This window comes from Thunnus albacares, chromosome 24, assembly GCF_914725855.1.
Source record: "Thunnus albacares chromosome 24, fThuAlb1.1, whole genome shotgun sequence".
NCBI classification, from domain to species: Eukaryota; Metazoa; Chordata; class Actinopteri; order Scombriformes; family Scombridae; genus Thunnus; species Thunnus albacares.
In genome coordinates, this window is record NC_058129.1 from 7,591,039 (window position 1) to 7,611,435 (window position 20,397).

The window sequence follows — 20,397 nt, forward strand, 5'->3', positions numbered from 1 at the left end:
GTGGATGCTGTACTGTAGCTGAGTCTTCAAGTGTCTTCTAGCTCAATACCACAAAGCTGAGTGACCGTTTATCACCTTGAACTATATGTTCCCATCTTGCCATTGGTGATATTTTGATTGCGCTTCAAATGACATTGCACAAATGGAGATGGAAGGTATTGAGTTCAGAATCATAATGACTTGCCAGGCACAATAGACATATTTTGCCAATATTTCTGCACAGAAAATAGAAGTTAATTAACAAAAGACTCAATAACTCACATTCAGTTGAGCAAAATAAGATTAGCACCAATACACATTGATCATACAAAACTGTTGGGACATGCAATATACATTAATGAATGTCTACATTGATCACAAAAAATGATTAAACTTCTGCATGTGGATTGTCAAAAGGGGATGTAAAACAGTATCAGGAAGATGTTCTGCATAATTTGTATATTAAGAAAAGCCTCAGTTTACCTTGTACTGCTGTTGTATACATAGTGTAGAAGCAGCAAGATGTTAGATGAGGTTTAGTTTCCATTCAGGCTTTTCAAAATGTAATGTCAGGAGATGAAAGAGACTGTGAATACAAGATGAAAGCTATTGAAAGAAAAACCTGCCTTTTTTTTTTTTTAAATGATTTTTGAAATTGTTAGGTTCACCTTAGATGGTACCTTTTTATAAAATTTAGACAAAACTTTTCACACCATTCTTACCTTCTGTTTCCAACTTTCCCATGACATTTTTGTGAATTTATAAAAGCTGGTCTCTACTTTGAGTTTAGAGAGGTCTTATTTTTAACAACCAGGAATGAGTGGAATGCGGTGGACTCCATCTCCTCTCTCGGGGTGAGACCATTATGGGGATAAAGCGTGACAGGGTTATGACCAAGACCTTTCAGGAGGGCACCGTCGCTGTGGGTAGCCTGGGATTTGTAGGGTTTATAGTACACATATGTGTAGATGGACACGTGACCCAAACACTCTTTTCCATAAGTTCTTAGTCCACCTTTAAGGTAAAATGAATGCAACCTCAAAGGTAAAATTAATGCAAATAGAGACATACTGTAGGCTATCCAATAATGCAAGTCAGCATCCCAAATATACATTAAAACATCCATACACACATGAGCTCTATCAGTACATTATCTTTCAGAGGCATCTTTATGACTTAGATATACAGCGTCTTAAAATCTCTTCAGTCACTGATCACTATCCTGGACAGTGCATTAGATATGCATTCATAGTGCATGACTCATGGCAGGCTGGGTTTCTGTATAGCTGCTCATGCATGTATTTGCTTCTGAGTGTGGTCGTGTCTTGCTTGCAGCCCCTGAAAAATGTGTCTATGACCTTTTTTAGAGCTTTTTGGTAGTCACAGCTCAGACCCTTTAGGAAAATGCCAAACACATTTCCCCTCAAACTGACCTCTGGCCTTCTAAGTGAGTTCACATGCGGGCGGTAAAGGACTGGCTTCAATCAGCCAGGGGAAGATGTACAGCTGGTACCAGCCGAGCAGAGACACAGACACATGGCAGCTGCTTTGAAGCACAGTTTGGGATTAGGAATGAAGGAATAAAAGAGGGGAAGGAAGGAAGTGCATATACAAAAGTATATCATAGCATTTGGTTTTGTTGAGGAGGTGCTGTTGTGGAGCCTGTGAGCAATCTGTCTCTGTCAAGTGACCTCAGTGAATGAACTGATGCAATCAGAAAGAAATACAGAGAAAAGCCCTGAAAACAGAATTTAAGAGAGGGGGAGGGAGAGCGCAAGAGAGACAGATTAAGAGATATGGAGGGAGAGGGGTTGGGAGAGCAGGAGATAAAGAAGTCTAAGTGATAAAGCTTATATTCAGCTGCACAATTTCCCCTGAAATAGATATTTTTGATATGCAGTGCAATAAAACCAAAAGGGAAAACAATCTGGATGGCTAAACATTTACATTGTTTTGTAGTTTGAGTGAAGTGACCCTTTAAATGTGCATAAAAAGAAGCATATGTCACATTAGGAATATTTCAAGCACCACAGGGATGCAGATAAATCAGCAGCATTAAATCAAGGAATCAATTGAGTGTGTGTGTGTGTGTGTGCAGTCATGTTCATTCTGAGTATGTGAACTGACAGTCAGACCTGACATAAACATCCCCTGAGGTGCTTCAAGAGCGTCCAGACCATGAGATTCTCTAAAAGAAGACACAACACATTGCTTCAAACGTCATGGTGAGTCAGAGAGTCAAACAAAGGTCAGTCGATCAACGGAAATATTTTGATTCACCGCTATTTCTGAGTATCGAGCAAGGAGCATGAGGCAACTGAGGTCAGAGTGAGTAATAATAAACTTTGAATCAACAGTAGTTGCGAACATCTGTACCCTACTGAGTCTTTTCAACCATGGCATCAAAGAGGATGCGATAAAAGACATCATCCAGGATGATGAGGAAAGAAAGTGCATGCCTTGTCAGATTTCAGGGTTTAGATCAAGTTGAAAGCATTCAATAGTTCTTTTACCATTATGCATGCACACACACACACACACACACACATACATCTAGATCCATTGCCTGAATCTGAAACATGCGCAAGCAGTAACAGCTCAAGGTCATTCTCTGTCACACCAAAGAGATTCACTGCAACATCACACAGGCTAATGAAAATATGCTCGTACACAGAGAAGCACACATACACGTAAATGCCCGAAAGCACACATGCACATCTGCATGCAAGGACACAAACAGACACACACACAGAGATACTGATAAACATAAACATGTACTGTCACCGATGCTCTCGTACACACACGCATGTGTGTGTGTATATATATATATATATATGTAGGATGGGTGTCAGGCAGCATCATCATTAGTTGTCAGCGGGCCCAACGTGTCCTCAAACTGTCAAGAAAAGAAGTGCAGTCCTCGCGGCTCACCCTCAACCCAAACCAACACCAGCTGGCGCACTATGACACATGACCCCAAAGAAAACAGACTCATAACATCATTCAGGAAATAAATGTTATGAAATAGCATAAACATGTCAACAAGAGAACCAGAGATTATTTTTTCCCTTAAATTGTTTTTTTTTTGTAAGTATTAAATTTCAGCTATCTTCAGTTAATTGTTTGAAGATAAATAAGCTTTTTAGAGTTAATAAAAGCCTATAAATATCAGTTTTAATTGACATGCTTTAAACTTCTTCACAAAGCAAACATCTTTGTATTAGAGCTACTAATAAAAACAGGAATCTCAAGTCACTAATGAGCAGGTCTGAATATATATAATATATAATCCTTTTAGTATTGACACACTGTAAATTTACCAGGTTTAAACTGTATTGTATTTAGGCTATTGATTACACAACATTGAACATTTGAGAAGCTGTTTAAGTAAAAAACTTCCTCATTCATTCATTGGCATTTAAATCAAAACTGTGCAAAAGGGACAGCCTGTTTGTTGTACTAACTATGCTACTGTAAGCGTTGAAGGTTATAATAAGAGACATGTGCGCATCAGCTGCATATCATAAATCTCTGGATATCATGCACAGCTTGGTGAGCATCAATCAGCTCTCAGGCGGTCACTGTCACACACAGCTGAGTTAGTCTTTAAGCTAATGTGCTACTTCAAGCGTCACTACATTAAAATTCTCACTCAGAGGAGAGTACGGTAAATCTGCCATCTTGTGTGAAGTGATATAAGAGTGCGTTGGGACATAAAACATTACATCACTTCTCTTCTTTTGAGCCCTTGCAACTCTATGATATATTTGACGGAAAAGAAGGTCATCATTTTGTGGAGTGCAGTCATACAAACCCAAATCCTAATTTTGTACAATCTCCAACTCTCCAGTTAGTGCATCAGCATACCTCTCCACAATGCTCTGCTTGTGTTTTGCACCCTGCAACCTCACCATGTGTCCCTCAAAATTGCGTAACTCCTCATTTCTACATGAAATGGAAGCTCAGTTCATGAAGGACAGCAAACATCGTTAGCAGCTTAACAAGCATTGCTTTTCAGTATACTCACAGTCCTCATATGTAAAACCAGAAGTGCTTAAACCTCAACTGGAATGAAAACTAGCTTAATTATGTTACAATGTGCAGGGCCATGAAACAATCTACAATAAGCAGACTGGAGGTTACATCACATATCAGGTGCTTGTGACCCATGACTATTGGTTTCATTTTGCTCTCCTCACATCAGTGCCAATAATTCAATCAGCACAGCTTGAAACTGCTCCAGCCGGGACACCAGTTTCTACTGTAGTGTACTTACAAACAAAACAAAGTGTAACTTTGTCATTTGAAGCCCTGACAGAGGTCACATGAAACTTTATGTGAATATGTTTCAGAAGCAAGTTGTTATTTTAAAGTCATACACTGCTGCTTTAGATGAGCCTTACCGCTGTGAAAAGAATTGACTTTTTCCCAGGTGTGCCTAGTGACGGCGTGAAGCATGAATAAGTTATAAGTGAAAGTCAGGCTCTCCGACCTCCCCTGCTCTCGTCCCTGCAGTGTAGTGTACCTATGTGTGTGTGTGGTTAATGTAATGCAATGGTTAATGTACTATAGTCTACCTGGCAGTGAGGAAATATTCTGATTAATGGGCCTGCCATCAACTGTGACAGAGAGAGTGCACACACTTGCACATGCACACACTCGTAGAGCAGAAAGTAGGAACATCTCACTTTGCTCATAGTGTGTATATATAAGCTATGTATCTTCTATGGCCATAAAAAGAATCAGAGATGCTAGCTGGCGATGCAGATGACTGTGAAATGGAGTGCAAAGTCGGTTAGAGGAATCGAAAACTGGATCAATCAGAGGACATACATTTTATATGAAGGTGGGGAGGGGGCATGGTACAGCGCAATGGCAGTGTGACTACAGTATAAGACAGCCATGAATTATAAATGGAATAAATGATGGTCTCAGTTGGATCATTAATGGTTTGAATTATTAATCAAGTCTATCGGGCTCAGGTGTATTTTTAATAATCCTAAATCATCCGTTTAGTCGGTTTAGGCCTTGTTAAAGGCACAATCTGTAATAGAGAAAGGAGTTTGCCTCAACATAAACATCAGAAGACAAGATAGGAACTTGATATCACACTAAAATTAAGTTGACAGATCTATTGATATTAAAACTAGACCACAAACTAAGTGTTATATAACTTCAACTCTACAATTATATATCTTTGTGAATATACTTAAACATTGTTTTGTAGGACGGAGTACATATACTGTATAGTCAAACACTCTTTAAAACGGAGCCTAATTTACTTTTTCAACTCATACCGATCCATCATAGAGCTTTTGAATGACAGAAGTAGGCCATATAGCAATCATTGCACCTTTTGATGGATGGTGGTTGATGCAATATCAGCGTGGTACCAGCTGCTGCAGAATCCTCATCGCCACATTAATATGTATATGTCTAGACTACGTAGATGTACCGTATCGTAGATTTTATAGTTGAATTGTTGATTTGCCAGATGAATTCAAATTATAGTATGTGTTCTTAATGTGGTCTTAATAGGTACAAGGAGTATGCAACAACGTGCCCCAGCCAGAATTCAACTTAATTAAACTTGCATTTGTCTTTCATTCATCCATCCATCTGTATTCATACTTGCTTATACTGCGTAGCATCACAGGAGGCTGAGTGCAATGCAGTGTACACCCTGAACAGGTTTTTCACAGGGCTAACACATAGAGGCAAACAAACCAAAGCACACAAAGGAAACACATGCAGATATGGGGGCGGGGGGTTAGGGGACATACACACACAGAAAGTCCCCAATGTGGTTGTGGATTTCTTGATGTTAGATGACAATGCTAACCACTGAGCCATGTCTGAATTTCAGTTGTTAAAAATTCAGTTTAATCTAAATAATAATCAAATTCTGCACACAGTTCATTGGATATCTGGGTACCTGGGAAATCCAGTTACTCAGAGACAATAAAAAATAAATAGAAAATGTTCAAGAGGCAGATATAAATATCCAAGTCACTTCTAATATGGTAGAGAGACAGACATTCAGACAGACAGATAGTTTTGCTGGCACACAGAGGTGCAACCCAAGGGATAAGGCTTCTTAAAGCGAATGACATTTGCTTCCAACATGGTTGCTTGCCCTCTCTACGTGTCATGTTTCTATATCGAGCTCGAGCCGTCCCCTCAGGCCGAGCCGACACCACGTTTCTATTCTTCTAACATCAGCACAGACAAATACTGCCAGCTAGACATGCAGGGTAACACACATAAACACACACACACACACCCACACACAAGTGACCTCAGAGGTTCAATCAATAAACCACCCACAGCACTTTTCCAGAGCTTAGAAAGAGACACTGTGGCATTGTGGGACTGTGTGTGTGTGTGTGTGTGTTTGTGTGTTCTGCTACTGCTCTCCAAAACAAACAAGACAATCTATAAGACCATTAATGATATTGCTATTACTCTCCTTTGGAATGTACATCTCAGCACATGATATCTCTCCGCACGAAGGAAGCCATTCTTGACATTGTGGCTAAAAAGAGAGGGCTCAAAATGTTTTGCTCAAGTGTTTGATCCACTCTTAGAAAGAACATCGCCTCTCATTTAACACAAATCAGGTTTTAGATGCAGTAGCTGGTGAAGAGGCCAACAAAGATCAATCACACTGAGATAAGCATGGTTTGAAGTACAGTTTGACTGGTTTATTACACTATTGTAGATCTTGTGGAGAGGACCATGGAGTAAATTCCTGTTACTCATTCCCTCCCTCTCCAAAATGTGAAAAACAACCTATATATTTTATGTTAGTTATTGATTAAAAGTAACAGTCAGCAAGCCAAGTAATTTACAAAAAGGTTCAGCATCTTACAAACTTAATTCTTAATTGCCCTGACTATGTCGTATTTTATGACAGTAGTCTAAGGAAGATACAAATCATACTCTTCTCCAAATCACTGTACATCCATGCCTCAATCTGCTCAGTATGTTGGGAAACAGAATCATTTTACAGATCCCTAAGGTAAAACATCTTGACTGATTACGTGTTGATCGATGCAACAAGTTCTCATAGTGCAAATAAATAGTTTAACCTCCAAGATGTTGAAGTGAAGTTGGCACTGCATTGGGCGTAATTTAATCAATAAAACAGTTTTGTTTCTAAGTGACTGTGATACTTCTAACTAGACACACTCCCTCTGTGGTTTTCCCTCAAGGCTAATGTGGAGCTTAAGTAATCAAATCTCCGGTAAACATCTATCAGAGAGTTATGCTTTGTTCAGACAGCATGCAAATCATTTTTTATAGCCGGTCATAAAACCTGACTTGTCCACTTTGTAATTTACAAGTCTCAACATTGGAATTGTGTTTGAACAATATAATCTTTTGTTGTCATTACTAAATTGGTTTTCTTGTTAACAGTGCATGTAAGCATGCTGAGTAAGACTGTGTTTTCCGTCTAGAAAGGCCACAATGTTTGGTTATTTGGGGGGATTTCTTAGTTGCAGTACTGTGAATCAAAGCATGAAACATTTTAACCATGTCTCCATTCCTTTGTTGGCTAGCCTTTATGTTTATTGTCCTGTGGTTGTTTTAGTCAGAAAGCTGAGAAAGTCTAAGCATAACTTTTAAAATTTCCATTCTCACCCTAAGACATCGTTGTAATGGATGAGAGCACAAATCACAACTCTGCACCTGGAAAAACTGCTCCACATAATGAAGCAGTATCTTTTCCTAGAATCACATGGGGGGGAGCATGATGTAACAACGTGACACAGTGATAAAACTGCTCATTTGTGGATACATTTGAAATGTTGAACTCCACTCAAACCAGCTTTGGGAGCAGCTCTCCCAGCACTGCTCTCCTAGTTTATGTATTCTCCACGAGGACACATCGATCCACTTCTGCTTGTAGGCCAGACATTGACTGAGCTTCAGCTAATCAAAGAGCCAATTAATGCAGGCAGCAGTATGCACGCTGAGCTGCAGCGTTAATCAATGGCATACTAAGCTGCACAGGCACAAAGGCTTTGTAAACCGGATGAGGCAAACGGTGTCAGCTATTATGTTGTTGAGAACGATCTCATTTGAATTACCTTATGTTTGTATTTAGGAGATTTGTTCTATTGTATTCTGCTCTGTTGACAATCACAAGTGAGGTTTTGTTGATGCCATTGAAAGAAATCAATCCCTTGAATGGCAATACTCTAGACTCACTGACCATTCATTCATTCATTCATTGTCTTTGCCTTATTAATAGCCACCTGGGATTATCCACTCCATTGCAAAATATACACATGATGCATGACCTCCCACTCCAAGTCAATTTTTTTTCCCCTTTTCAGAAAACCGGTCACCCGTATCTGTAGTTAAGCTAACACCAGCTACAATACACTAAGTTTACTTTTTAAATGTACTGACATTATCTGAACTACCTAGAATATTCCACGTCATAATAAACGTTGAAAATACTCATTTGTGATGATTTCTTATCCTTGGGAACATGTTTTAACTTACATGCTGACCATTGGTACTGTTTATGCCATCAGCTCTACAGTCTAATTACCAGATGGTCTTGGTAGTACCCAAATGAAAGTCACATGTTTTTCTATTGACATTTTGATTGGCTAATGCATGAGCCAGTGTTGCAAAAAAGTTTGAAAGCTTCATCTTCGTGCAACTAAGTTGTAAGCAACTTTTCAAGGATATATTCATTGGATATAAACAAATTGCACAAGGAAGTTTAAGGCAGGTAACACTGGTTGGACTTTGTTTAAAGTCATATCAATGCAGCATCTCAATAATTTTGCTGCATATTTCATTCACAGGTCCACTCAAGGTAACGTTATGTTCCATGAGTGTCTATGCATGTTAGTATCTGTGTGTATTCAGTATTTGTCCATCCCTATTATATTGTATTCTATTCTATTCAGGATTATCATCACTCTAAGTGTGAGTTCTCATAGTGGTAGTGCTCTCTGTACAAGTTTCCCAGCACATTTAACAATAGTAAGACTCCACTATTGTCCTGTATTGGCTGGCACAAATATACAATGTATTGAGAGAAATTGGATCGTCAACACGGCCAAAGCTGCAGTCGAGCCAAAGCTGAGTGTCCAGCGGAGATGGAACAGAACAGGGCACTTGACTAGTTCACGGTCCATCTCATCACCAAGTGTTTTTGGCTCTCTCAAGCTTTGTCATTGTGCAGATAAACATTCAAGTGCCATGTTTGGTCACCCGTAGAACAAACCAGCTTATTCATACAGTCCAGTACCCCCAGGGTAAATGAATGGAGGGCATTGCAAATAAAATGCCTTCTTTCCAAACTCTCCCCCCTGTCTTTTCTCTCCATTCAAACTCATTTTCTTGAGCTTTGGTATAAGACAAGGAGGTGGTGAGGAGCCAGAGTTCTGCGGTTGGGGGGAGATGAAACTTGAATGCAAAGCTCTTGAATCCTCAGCAGAGAGATGGGATTTTATAGCTGGAATGTGGGGGGTTTGGCTGGGCATGAAAAAGATTGGACACATTGGCAGTCGCTGATGCCAAGGCCTCCTAGCTTGAGACCCTGCTGGGCTCCAAATATGGTAGAGAGGGTGTTAAAACTGAAAATAATTTGAGCATACTTCAAATAGTACAGACTTCAAAAGGAAAGGATTTTAATGTGTGTCAAATCACATTAAAGAAAAGAAATATTCAAATCAGTAAATGTCCGTTTTTAATAATGAATAAATGATTGAATCTATGGTCTTTTTCTTGGAAAAAATCTTCTGATGCATACAATGTGATGTGCTTCATGTTTCTGACAGAAACAACAGCAGTTTGCAGTTTGCATGGTTGGCTATGCGCAGCAGCAGCTAAAGAAAAGAGTGTTACCTCCAGAAATTCAGATCAATGTCAGCACTGTATTGGTGCATCATTTGATTTCAAAGTGATCTCTGAAAACCAGAAACACAGAATTCTGAAGATGATTGACTTAAATTGCACAAATATCTCTGCTTTTAATTTGCTATCTAGCCATCTTCGGCTTTCTCCAACACCTTTTACTCCTTGCTGTGAACTGGCATGTATGCTCCAGGTTAAGTGTAATGTATTCAAGCCTTCCTCCACACAGTATCACTTCATTTTAGCTCAGCGCCAGTAGCTCCAGGTACGCAACTGTCACATCCTGCTGCATTCACCAACACTTCCCTCTCCACATGTCAGCACTGATAAGGGAATGGAGTGTGTGGAATCCATAATGGCGAAGGGAGGGACTGGAAATGTTATGAACTGTGAATGCCTCCATGACCGCAGTAGGTATGGTTTCTTAATGGCTTCAAATGGTTTATATTGGCTTGGCTAGAAGTGAATAATGAAACGATTCATCCATCTTGACGCAAAAGGTCAACACACTACAAGGACTACTAAAAAATAATCTACAAAAGATAAGGGTCATTTAAGATGCCTCAGGCCTTACGTATGCGGTAAAACATGTCTTCAAAAAACGCAGTATTGCTAAGACAAGGTCGTTTTTCTGCGTTTCTGGGGGGAAATGACATTTCTAAGGTGCATAGTTGTTTGACCACACCAAAGATATGTTTAATTTGCTGTATCTTGCACTTAGGTAAGTTGTTGATTCATGCTGCTCAATCATCCATAGAGAAACCCTACTGACTGCACAGCAGCTAAATGCTTTTTACACCATTATTCAATATTTAGAGCTGTGTGAGTGTTGTGTGCTGACCATAATGAACCAAACACGAAGAAAACATTACTACTTTGTCAACTGTTTGAAAAAAGAAGCCCAAGGTGATGTTTAAATCAAGTAATCACAAATATAAGCTAAAGAAAGGTGTAGGTAAACACACATGTTCATCATAGACATTTGTGTTCAGCTTAGCAAAGTTGTCCATAATTGATAACAGCATATATACACTTTGTATAATTCATTGGCTATGTCAGTTGCAATTCACTTCAGACACATTGCATTGCAGTGAGGGATGGGAGGGTATTTAATGCTCACAGAAATTCATGCAGACCTGAAGGAGTTTATCCTACTTATCATTTGAAGCCGAACTGTATTTTCTAATCTTTGCAGAGAGTGAGTACATATTTGCATGCATTAAAACCCAGAGGCACTGTACAAAGTAGAGGAAGAAAACAACTTATAAGAAAAATCTTCAATTTGGGAGTATCTTGGAGCTCAAACAAATGTTAAAACTGATTTAAATTCCGCATAAACCATCATTACAATATAGTGAGAAACACATCCCTCTGTCAGTCAAAGCTGTTGCTTAGTTATGAGTACACTGAAATTGTTACTTACATTATTTAGCAATAGCATCTTTTGACAGCTCATAGAACAAGCTAGCGGACCCCTTAGCTCTGTATTTTAAGTTTCAGTCCTAATTATCCTAAAATCTTAGCTTATGTACCTTCTTATGCTTGAGTTTTGTCTCAAGATGCACCCTCATAATTCAAATACTAGATCTCCACAGAGACTATCGAACCCAACAAACAAGGCCTATTATACTGACTAGCAAACTAAGCTTTATCATATATCCAATTCGTCTGTGAAACATTGGCTTCCATAATTTGGACATGAGTCCAAACAAGCAATTTGTCCATTGGCTCATGTATGTGGAGACCAAAGAATAAATTGGATAACATTTTGGTATAAATAAACGGAGGCCTTCCGGGTACTTGCAGGGTACAGCTAACAAGCTAGTGGTGAAACATAAACATGACATTCTGCAAATGTAACATGTAATACGGAACAGATAGCTCCAGTTCTCAATTTCAGTCGGCTGAGCTATGTTTCAGGCCGTTGTAAAATATTAACACAACCTTTGACCACCTAACAGTTAATTAAATGATAATGCACCAGCTAAACAATCACCACTTATGTTGGTGGAGTTTGCAAGCATATTGTGGAATTTGCAAAGGGAAAACGTGGACCAATAACATTTTTAGATAATGGAATGAATGCATACAAAGGAAATAAGAAATACAAATTAAAATCTGAATACTACCATGAAGTAATGCCATAAACCATATGTTGGTCTGTTATTTTATTAAATGAGGTATTTTTTTATTGTTTGCATATATGCAAAATAGTTGGCTTTCTGCTATGCTATTAATTACAGCACATTATCTACTTGCAATTAAACCAAGGATCTTGCCTATATGACGCATTGGAGTTCAAACAATACAGAGCCAATTAAAAGTCAATGAACAATGCATGCAGCAGTTTAAAACTAAAGACAAAGCTGTGCAAAAGCTACACTGAGACAATGACAGCAGCACACACGTGCATTCAACTCCCACGCTTGGACCACATGGAGCAATCAATCCCCCTAAACACCACCACCCCACCCCATCCCGACCCACTCCACCCCTCCGATGTATGACATCCCATTGTGCATGTGCTACGAGAAAAGGAAAAAAAAAGAAAAAAACTCTAAATCTATTGCCTCTAAAGGAATGGTCCCAATGAAAGTGAATTAAACAACAAAGGAGGCACTTACATTCAAGAGCCTCACATGGTCCTCCGACAGAAAAGAAGAGAAGCGTGCAATGATTCCAGTCTGAGAAAACAATAGTGAGTAACCTTGAAGGGAGAGGGAGAGAGGGAGAGAGGGGTAGAGAAAGTGAGGTAAAAAGAGAGAGAGAGTGAGTTAGAGAGATAGAAAAGAAAGGTGAGAGAGAGGACGCAGATTCATGCATCCACACACCCAGCGTACACTCAAATCAAAACACTTAGGATCTTTTCTTGCATCTCCCCTCCTCCTCCTCCTCCTGTTCAGCTTTGCACCCCCCCCTCTACCCCCACCCCCCACCCCCAACCCATGCCTTCGGGTTTTACTCGTCATGTGTTCAGGCTCAGGGAAGCGTGAAGCCGGGCAGAGGAAACCAGCGCTCCAAGTGCTTTGTCCAGCGGTTGGGAAACTCATGCTTCCATTACGTGGAGTATTGAGCTTTTTGGCCCCTTCTGTGTGTTTGATCCAGAGCAGATGGATGGAGAGGCAGGAGACGATATCCAGAATCTTGGCTCATCTATCACACCTTCCTGGGATTTCATCCCAAAAACAAAGAATAGTGTGGAAAATACTGCTGCTAGATAAATCTCTTTCAGAGGCAAGTGTCCAGTTTCCTAATACAGCTGGCTACCAGAGTACATTTAAGTAAAGTCAGTCCCAGCAAGGATAATGAAACTACCAAGACTGATTTTGAATGCAGAGACACACTTACATTACCTTAATTCAACTAAATGAAGGGCTCTTGCCATGCAACAATTTGCTGATAACACAAGATATTACACTTATTTTTTCTCTCTTTCTTTAAGAGCTGATGCAAACTGCCTCAATTTTTAGTAATATTTGCAATTTTCCCAGTTTTCGGTTGCTTTTAAGTTTTAGTGGTTGTCACCCAAGGGAATAGCAGTACAGAGCAATAGGATCAGCAGATGTTTCCAACTTCACAGTCCACAGTTAATATTTAAGCGCCTGGGGACAGAACTGACTTTTTAAAGACTAATACAAAGCATTTGATTTGCCAATAGCTGGTATTTAAATCTAATGCCAGAAAATTATGAATTATTAGAATTGTTTCAATGAAACTCACTGCTTATGGTTTTAATCTTTCAGCCCTAAACAGGATGAGAAGCTACTCATTTTAGACTAAATCAATTTCTTTATGTTTGCTGATGATATCATTTATCTATATGTAATCAATTCATGTTTATGTTGAAATAAAACATTAAAAAAGGAAGTGGAATGGATTTCAGGTTTGGTAACGAAAAAAAAGTTTAGTTTTAAATGTCTCAAAGTCTATGGAGGATCTCTGTTCTGAGACTGAGAACCATAATTGATCCTTCTGCTTCAGTGTAGGTCCCTTATGCTACAGTTTAGGGTTCACCATGCCCCTGATGATGCCATTAGGCTTATCTTGAGTTAGATTTCTGTCAAATATTTGAAAGAAAAGCTTATAAACTGGGGACATGAAGTTCAAAAGTTAAGAGCATGTAACAGGCAGGGAAGGTTTAATGAAAGCTGCTAATAGTTAGGAAGCATAGGAAAAAGCATGGTTGAAGTTTGACTCATACTTCTGTCTCTTGTGAATCCCTGGAGCTCCCATTTAACTTTACTTGAGGATAATACACCTTTTGATATTTTGAGCACTGAATTTCATTCTTGACCTTTGGAAATAGTAGTGTAACAAAACAATCTCAAGTAAAAAGTCCACTTTTTTAGCTTTTTCTGAACATTCAACCGCTGTCTCACTGTCTTCTTCTGGGAAATGGAGCTGGCTCAAGTTTCATCATGTGAAGTAAGTGTGGAATGTTGGTCACATGATAACAGGTGTACATAGAGTAAATGGGAAAAGATCCAAATCACATTCTCCGCTCAAAGATGTTCTTTGGATTTAATGGCTTCCTTGAAGTTTCTCCGATTACCCAGTGACTCCTTATCGACTTTCCCAGTCGATGCTGAAACCAGCCTGGTGTTCATTCAGTCTCTTGTCCAGGGTCCTTTCTGTTTAACCAATGTAGTGTGCCCTACAGTTGCTGCACATGATGTCATATACCACTGCAGTCTTCCTCTGCAGGAAAGGTTGTGTTTTCAAGGTGTACCAATAGCGATCTGAAGATGGCATGGCTGAATATTGAAGCCACAATTGCTCCTTTGGCCACTCTAACCATAATAAGGTGAACAGGAACGCTTGAAAACATGAAGTCTCGAAAGTCTTGTTTCAGTAAAACTGTCTGTTCTTGTTGGCGATATAAAAATATTATTTTTTAATGAAATATTTATGGATTGAAAGGCGGCGTACAGGCATGTTGACTTGATTGACAGATGTCTCTCACACTCAGTGTTTACCCCGACTCAGTTTCACCCAGTATTTGGATTATTTTGGTGGCTCCAGCATCTGACAAAGATAGTGAGAACACATAAACCCAACTCCAAGCTTCAAAACATTTAAACTTCAAAAATGTCAAGACTTCAAAGCATTTCCCTACAGTCTTTGGCAGAAAGTTCTTTTTTTTCTTTTGGCACATACTCTGCCCTCCCCTCTGATGTCTCTGATGACAAGAGACCTCAGGCTGAAAATCAGGCTGCAGGTCAGTATACAGATTTATTCACATACAAACCAGGCCAATGACACGAAATGAAACTCAACACAAATGAATGAATGAGGATTCTCTTCTTCTAGTTGGTATCATTTTCCGGTCATTATACTGAACAGCCAACACAAATGTGTCTAGAATTCATTTGGTTGAGTCATGCAGATTAACCCATTTGCCCAAATTCTGCTTAAGGAAAGCAATTTGGACCCCCCCCCTGCTGACAGTGGTTAGGATTTGAATGACCTAAGCTGTTCCAACAGCCATAACAACATGATCAGCAGCTAAGTCGAGATACACCAGGGAGCTTGAATATCTGCAAAGACCTGCTGATGAGGGAAGACATGCCTAATCATCTGCTTCAGTGCTTGTGCAAGAGAGGAAAAAAAAATCAGATTAAACTGAATATTGAATGTGCCATGCTTTTGAGTGATGACGATTTCATACTCCATAAGCTGATGCTCATGTCTATATCTTCTCTCCCTCGCACCCATGGAAGTGTAGGGAGATAATCTTGAGATGTGCTAGCTCGCCAGGGAAGTGGTGGGATAATCTTACAAGCCACCCAGGAGAAGCACTTGGTTTTCAATGTGTAGTATCTGACTCAGATTATGCATGTGAAGCCTTTTTTTTTTTTTTTTTTTTTTTTTGCTGGAAGGGTAACTCAGCAAAATGGCCCGCTTGCTGCATATTGCTTTGATAAGAGTGTATACTAAACAATGCCAGAGTTTGAGTGATCAATGAGGGAGGAACAGGTGATATACAGTGTGTCTACCATAAGACATTCAAAGACATTTCAAAGCTGTGTTGCTTTGTGTTTGTGGTGGTTGCAGCTGTCTCAATATCTCCCCAGAGCTCAAAGCTCAGTCCTAATATGTTCCACACCGACCTCTGGCACTTTTTAATGCTTTCATCCTTTCTTTGCTGCAGTGGAACACATTATGAGGGACCTGTTGTGTCTTACATTACTTCAACATAGCAGTGAGTAAGAGGGGCATTTGCGTTTGTGCCAATTGTGACATGCAAGTTTTTTTTCTTTTCTTTTAAATGTAGTTTTAATTTACTTTTCTTTTTTCTTTTTTCAGTGTCAGGCAGCTGAACAAGTAGAAAGTAGTGATTTGATTGTGGCTCATTAATACCCGTAGCTATCTTTGAGGACACAGAGATCATGTTCTGCCTATCTTTTGGGAGGTAATTTGGAGGGTTTAGCAACTTAGGGGATGTTCTACAATAAAAGCCTCCATGTGGTGGTACTTTATAGTCTGATTCCAGTATTTTTGGACTCATTATATTTCAATTTTACCACCTTGCTGCCTACCAAATAAAAGAAATAATGATTCAGTATTTCTCTGATGATTTATTCCTGGCTGTGTTAAGGAGGCTTTGCATTTATACCTTCCTGCTGGAAAATTAAATTTACAAAAAATATAATTTAACAGTTAACTGAATAAATAAATTAGCTATATATATATATATAAATATATATAAAGAAAGAAAGAAAATAGGAAATGGGAGCGGATTAGGGAGACTTGGACTCTCTAGGAATTCTGGCTACGGTCCTGTGCTACCTGTTCCCAAGGCGCTGCTGCACCAAAATCAAATAATTACTTCAGACTCAGAAACAACACCTGTTTTGTGAGATAGACCGCGTTGACATTCAAACTTAGTGATCATAATAAACTTTGTTGTCATGCAGCCCCTGACCACGTCTGATAAGCCATTTGTGTTTTTAAAGAAGATGCTTGGGGCTTTATCTCTTTGAAAAGTACTTTGAATGTGCAAAAAGGCCAGCTTAGAGTTGATGGAAGGAAAAGAAGCATTTTAAGATTAAGCTGGCTTGGCGTTGACGTGAGGCTAAAGTGAAACACAAACTTTTCAAAGGAATCAGTAATAACACAAACTCTTTACCTCGTCGGCTGCCACCACCCACTAAACACCAACTTAAAAGGAGAATCGAGGGAAACTGCAGTTTAATTACATCATGTTAAGTGACTTCTGGTTACTGAAGTTCCACAGTTCACTACCTTGCAGCCTCGAGGGCCACACTTGCTTTCATACAGCAGGAGTTTGGATTATAACCTCAAAAGTGCATCAACAAGATATTTAATGGGATCAATATGTACCATTATGAGATGTTAGTTTATTTCAGTGCTGGCATACTGTGCACACATATCCCAGCTGTGTACTGTGTACAGTTTGAAAGAGAAACAAACAAGTCAAGGCTGCTTTTAAGTGAGCATCAGCAGCTTTTTATTCTCTGCTAAATCTCCCACAGGCAGGAGGTCAGCTCTGACACACTCATCCACCGTCTGTTGACCCATTTAGCCCATCTGTAGAAGGCAAAAAAAAAGTACATTACTGGTATTTTGGGGAGGCCTTACAGGTCACTGTTATCAAAACCGTTATGTCCTAGTTACTATTTGCTCTCTAGTGAAATTGCCTGTTTGGATAGCATCAAATGTTCATTCAGCATCAGTCTTAACAGCAGGAAGGCTAAAATTTGAGTGAAATGTGTGTGAGACGGTAAAGAGAGAACACGGTGGTGTCAGGTGGCAACCTTTTTAACTCCATGCTTTTAATTTGGAGAAGTTTCTTTAAACTACTACTATTATTATCATTGTTATTATTATTATTTATTTTCCACAGGTTTTATGACTCTGGACTAGTGAAAGTAGAAGTAAAATCATGTGATAAAAATGTTTATAATGTTCCCTTTCTTACAGCAAATAGTAAAAGCTATATTGCAAATATAACAATGGGAAACAATACTACAGTACAGGCACATGAACAGAAAACATGCTCCTCTTTCTCTCTTCAGGGCATGAAGATTTCAAATTGTTATTGTCATGTACATGCACATATGCCCTGCCACTGAGTCACTGCATAAATATTTCATGTGCTGTATCAGCTGAACCAATGACAAAATATTCTTTTCTATTTGAAGAGACAATACATCCAGTACATGGCTGACTGGAGCGTCACTGGAGTATCACCAGAGGGCTGCTCAGTTTAACAACAAAGGAAGTCCAAGTGGAAATTAAATGTTTGTTTCCACAACTCCACAGAAAAAATGTCTTACCAAAGAAAAGGATGTTTTACATTATTTGTTCCAACAAGGCAGATAGACCATGATCGACAACTTAAAGAAGCAAACTCCTCTTTGTTTCCTCACTCTTTTTTCCGCGGGGGCTCTCTTTATATTAGTTAGAAATCAGCAGGGAGTCGAAGGGTATGAAAGATGAAGGATGATGCAAAGCACAGAAGTCACCCAGTCCTCAGGGACTAATCATAGTAAGTATATTATCACAGTAGATGACAAATGAGATGAATCCCCTGATATTCAAGTGAATGCATTGCCTTTAGCCCATCTAACAGCACATGGTTGACCTATTTGCTCTTAGTAGTTAAAAACCCTATCAGTCAAATGACACAATATTTAATGATAATGACAGGCCAGAGGAATTCACAGAAGATTCTTTAATTTAAAGCCATAGTTTTCTTTTGACACTTTTGACCTATAGATAACCATTGCACTCATGTTTAAAGAATACATCTGTTTTTTTTTACCAATTTGGTCTTGTTTGTAGTTTTGCCCATTATTCCCATCAGTATAAAAAAGTTGCACTCAACTAAGTTATTGCTGAGATCTGGGGACAGGCTGACATTGCTAAAAAAAAAAGAAGTCAGATGGGGCAAAATATAGCAGTCAGACGATCATACAGGTTTTAAACAAACTTTATACGAAATTCATATGAAAGAGAAACTGAAGGTGATAAAACGATTCAAAAATCTGTTTCTTCCTGGATTATCACTGACCTACCAAAATCCTGCCTATTCTGTGCAGGGTCCCAAGGAATTATAACCTGTCCCAGCACATGAGGGACAAGAAACCTCCAAATGAAGTGGTTTATATAATCTGACTAATTCTGTGGCTTGTTTACAACCTTTCGGACCACTCATGTTTCTTGCTTCATCAGACTTTGGTTGTAATAATGTTGCTATATTCCCAGATTTCAGCAATTTGACGAGTCCAATGTTATTTAACACATTCTCCTAAAAGTTATGTTCATATGATGTCTAAAGAATATGAGCCAAGCTGTCATGAACCAGAATTACCTGTGAACTCCACCACCCCCATTTTCTCCTTAAGTACATTTTAAGATAGGAAAAATTGTCTTTTTCCACACCGTCTGACTGTATTATACTGAATTATGTATCAGCTTGTTCCAACTCCAACAAAACAGCTACACTGCATGCTGTTTCCACTAATTGGATTTTCAAACACAAGGCTTCATGATTCTTTTAAGCACCATTTCATCAAATGGAAATAGACATTTGTAATTTATATAAACTTTGGGATCTCCAGTAGAATGAGTATGTAAGGAGGTTGTTTTATGTCCTGACCAATCTATGCTCGGGGTGTTTTGGCACAATCCCTCTCTCCTAATGTTCCAGTCCATTTTTCTTCCCTACCACTGTAATAAAACACCAAAACAGAAATTGGCATTTACACTTTTCCTCTCCATGCCAAGTCTTCTGTGGCATTTCCACTTGCCGTATTACTCGGTATGCATCTGCCTCTTCCCTAAGCCTTCATAACCTCGGGCGATGCTTCGGGGCTTTGGAACATGTGTAGGGGGAAGGGCAAGCATGTCATGATTGCTTACGCTTACGTGCCAGCCTTTCCTGCCCAACTCCCGCGACCCTTGGACAGCCTTTTAATTATCCTATATGTGCTATGCCAACAGTAGGGAGCGAGACCCAGCTGTGAGAAGCAAGCATGATAGCTGACCTGGAAAAAGAATGCCTTTACTCGGAAGGGCCCAGAGGGTTTAAAGGGTACTATATAGGAGAGCGGCTTGCAGGGCTGAAAGCATTGGCAGTATCTCTCCCATCAGCCCCGGCTGTGTGTGTTCACTTTGAACTGCTGTTTTGAGAGCCATGTGCGGGAACATGAATGTGAGCCTTCACATATAATAGGACAGTAGCTCTGCTGCAGTTTTGCTGTTTGCTAAGAACTTTGTTTTCCCACTATACTTAATTCAGATATAAGTGAAGGACTCAGAGGACACTTAAAGACCTTTGAGCATCCCTGTGGCTCTCATTCTCATTAGATAAGGGACTGAATGCACACAAGGCACTGTTTTACTGGGCTTTTTCCTACTGCTTCCTTCTCCGAGCGTGTGTAGTAATTTAATTAAGTCCACCGACTTTTCTAAAGGGCAACTGCAAGAACCAACACAATTAATAAAATGGGTGACTCCTCTGATCTTTGTTGCTCTTTGTTCCGCTTTCCTCATTTGAGTGGCTCAGCA

General features: G+C 39.4%; 1 protein-coding gene and 1 long non-coding RNA gene across 2 annotated transcripts in view; one reads left to right on the top strand and one right to left on the bottom strand.

Moving 5' to 3' along the window:
• Positions 1-12,658, bottom strand: part of LOC122976303 (E3 ubiquitin-protein ligase Midline-1-like) — a 58,287-nt gene extending 45,629 nt beyond the window's left edge. Inside the window, exon 1 of the mRNA XM_044344709.1 lies at positions 12,486-12,658. The gene's annotated coding sequence lies outside the window, so the exon portion shown is untranslated. The remainder of the gene's footprint in view (positions 1-12,485) is intronic.
• The window catches only part of LOC122976305, a 214,338-nt gene that overhangs the window by 180,412 nt on the left and 13,529 nt on the right, over positions 1-20,397 (top strand). Inside the window, exon 7 of the long non-coding RNA XR_006400897.1 lies at positions 18,287-18,373. This is a non-coding gene — a long non-coding RNA (uncharacterized LOC122976305). The remainder of the gene's footprint in view (positions 1-18,286; positions 18,374-20,397) is intronic.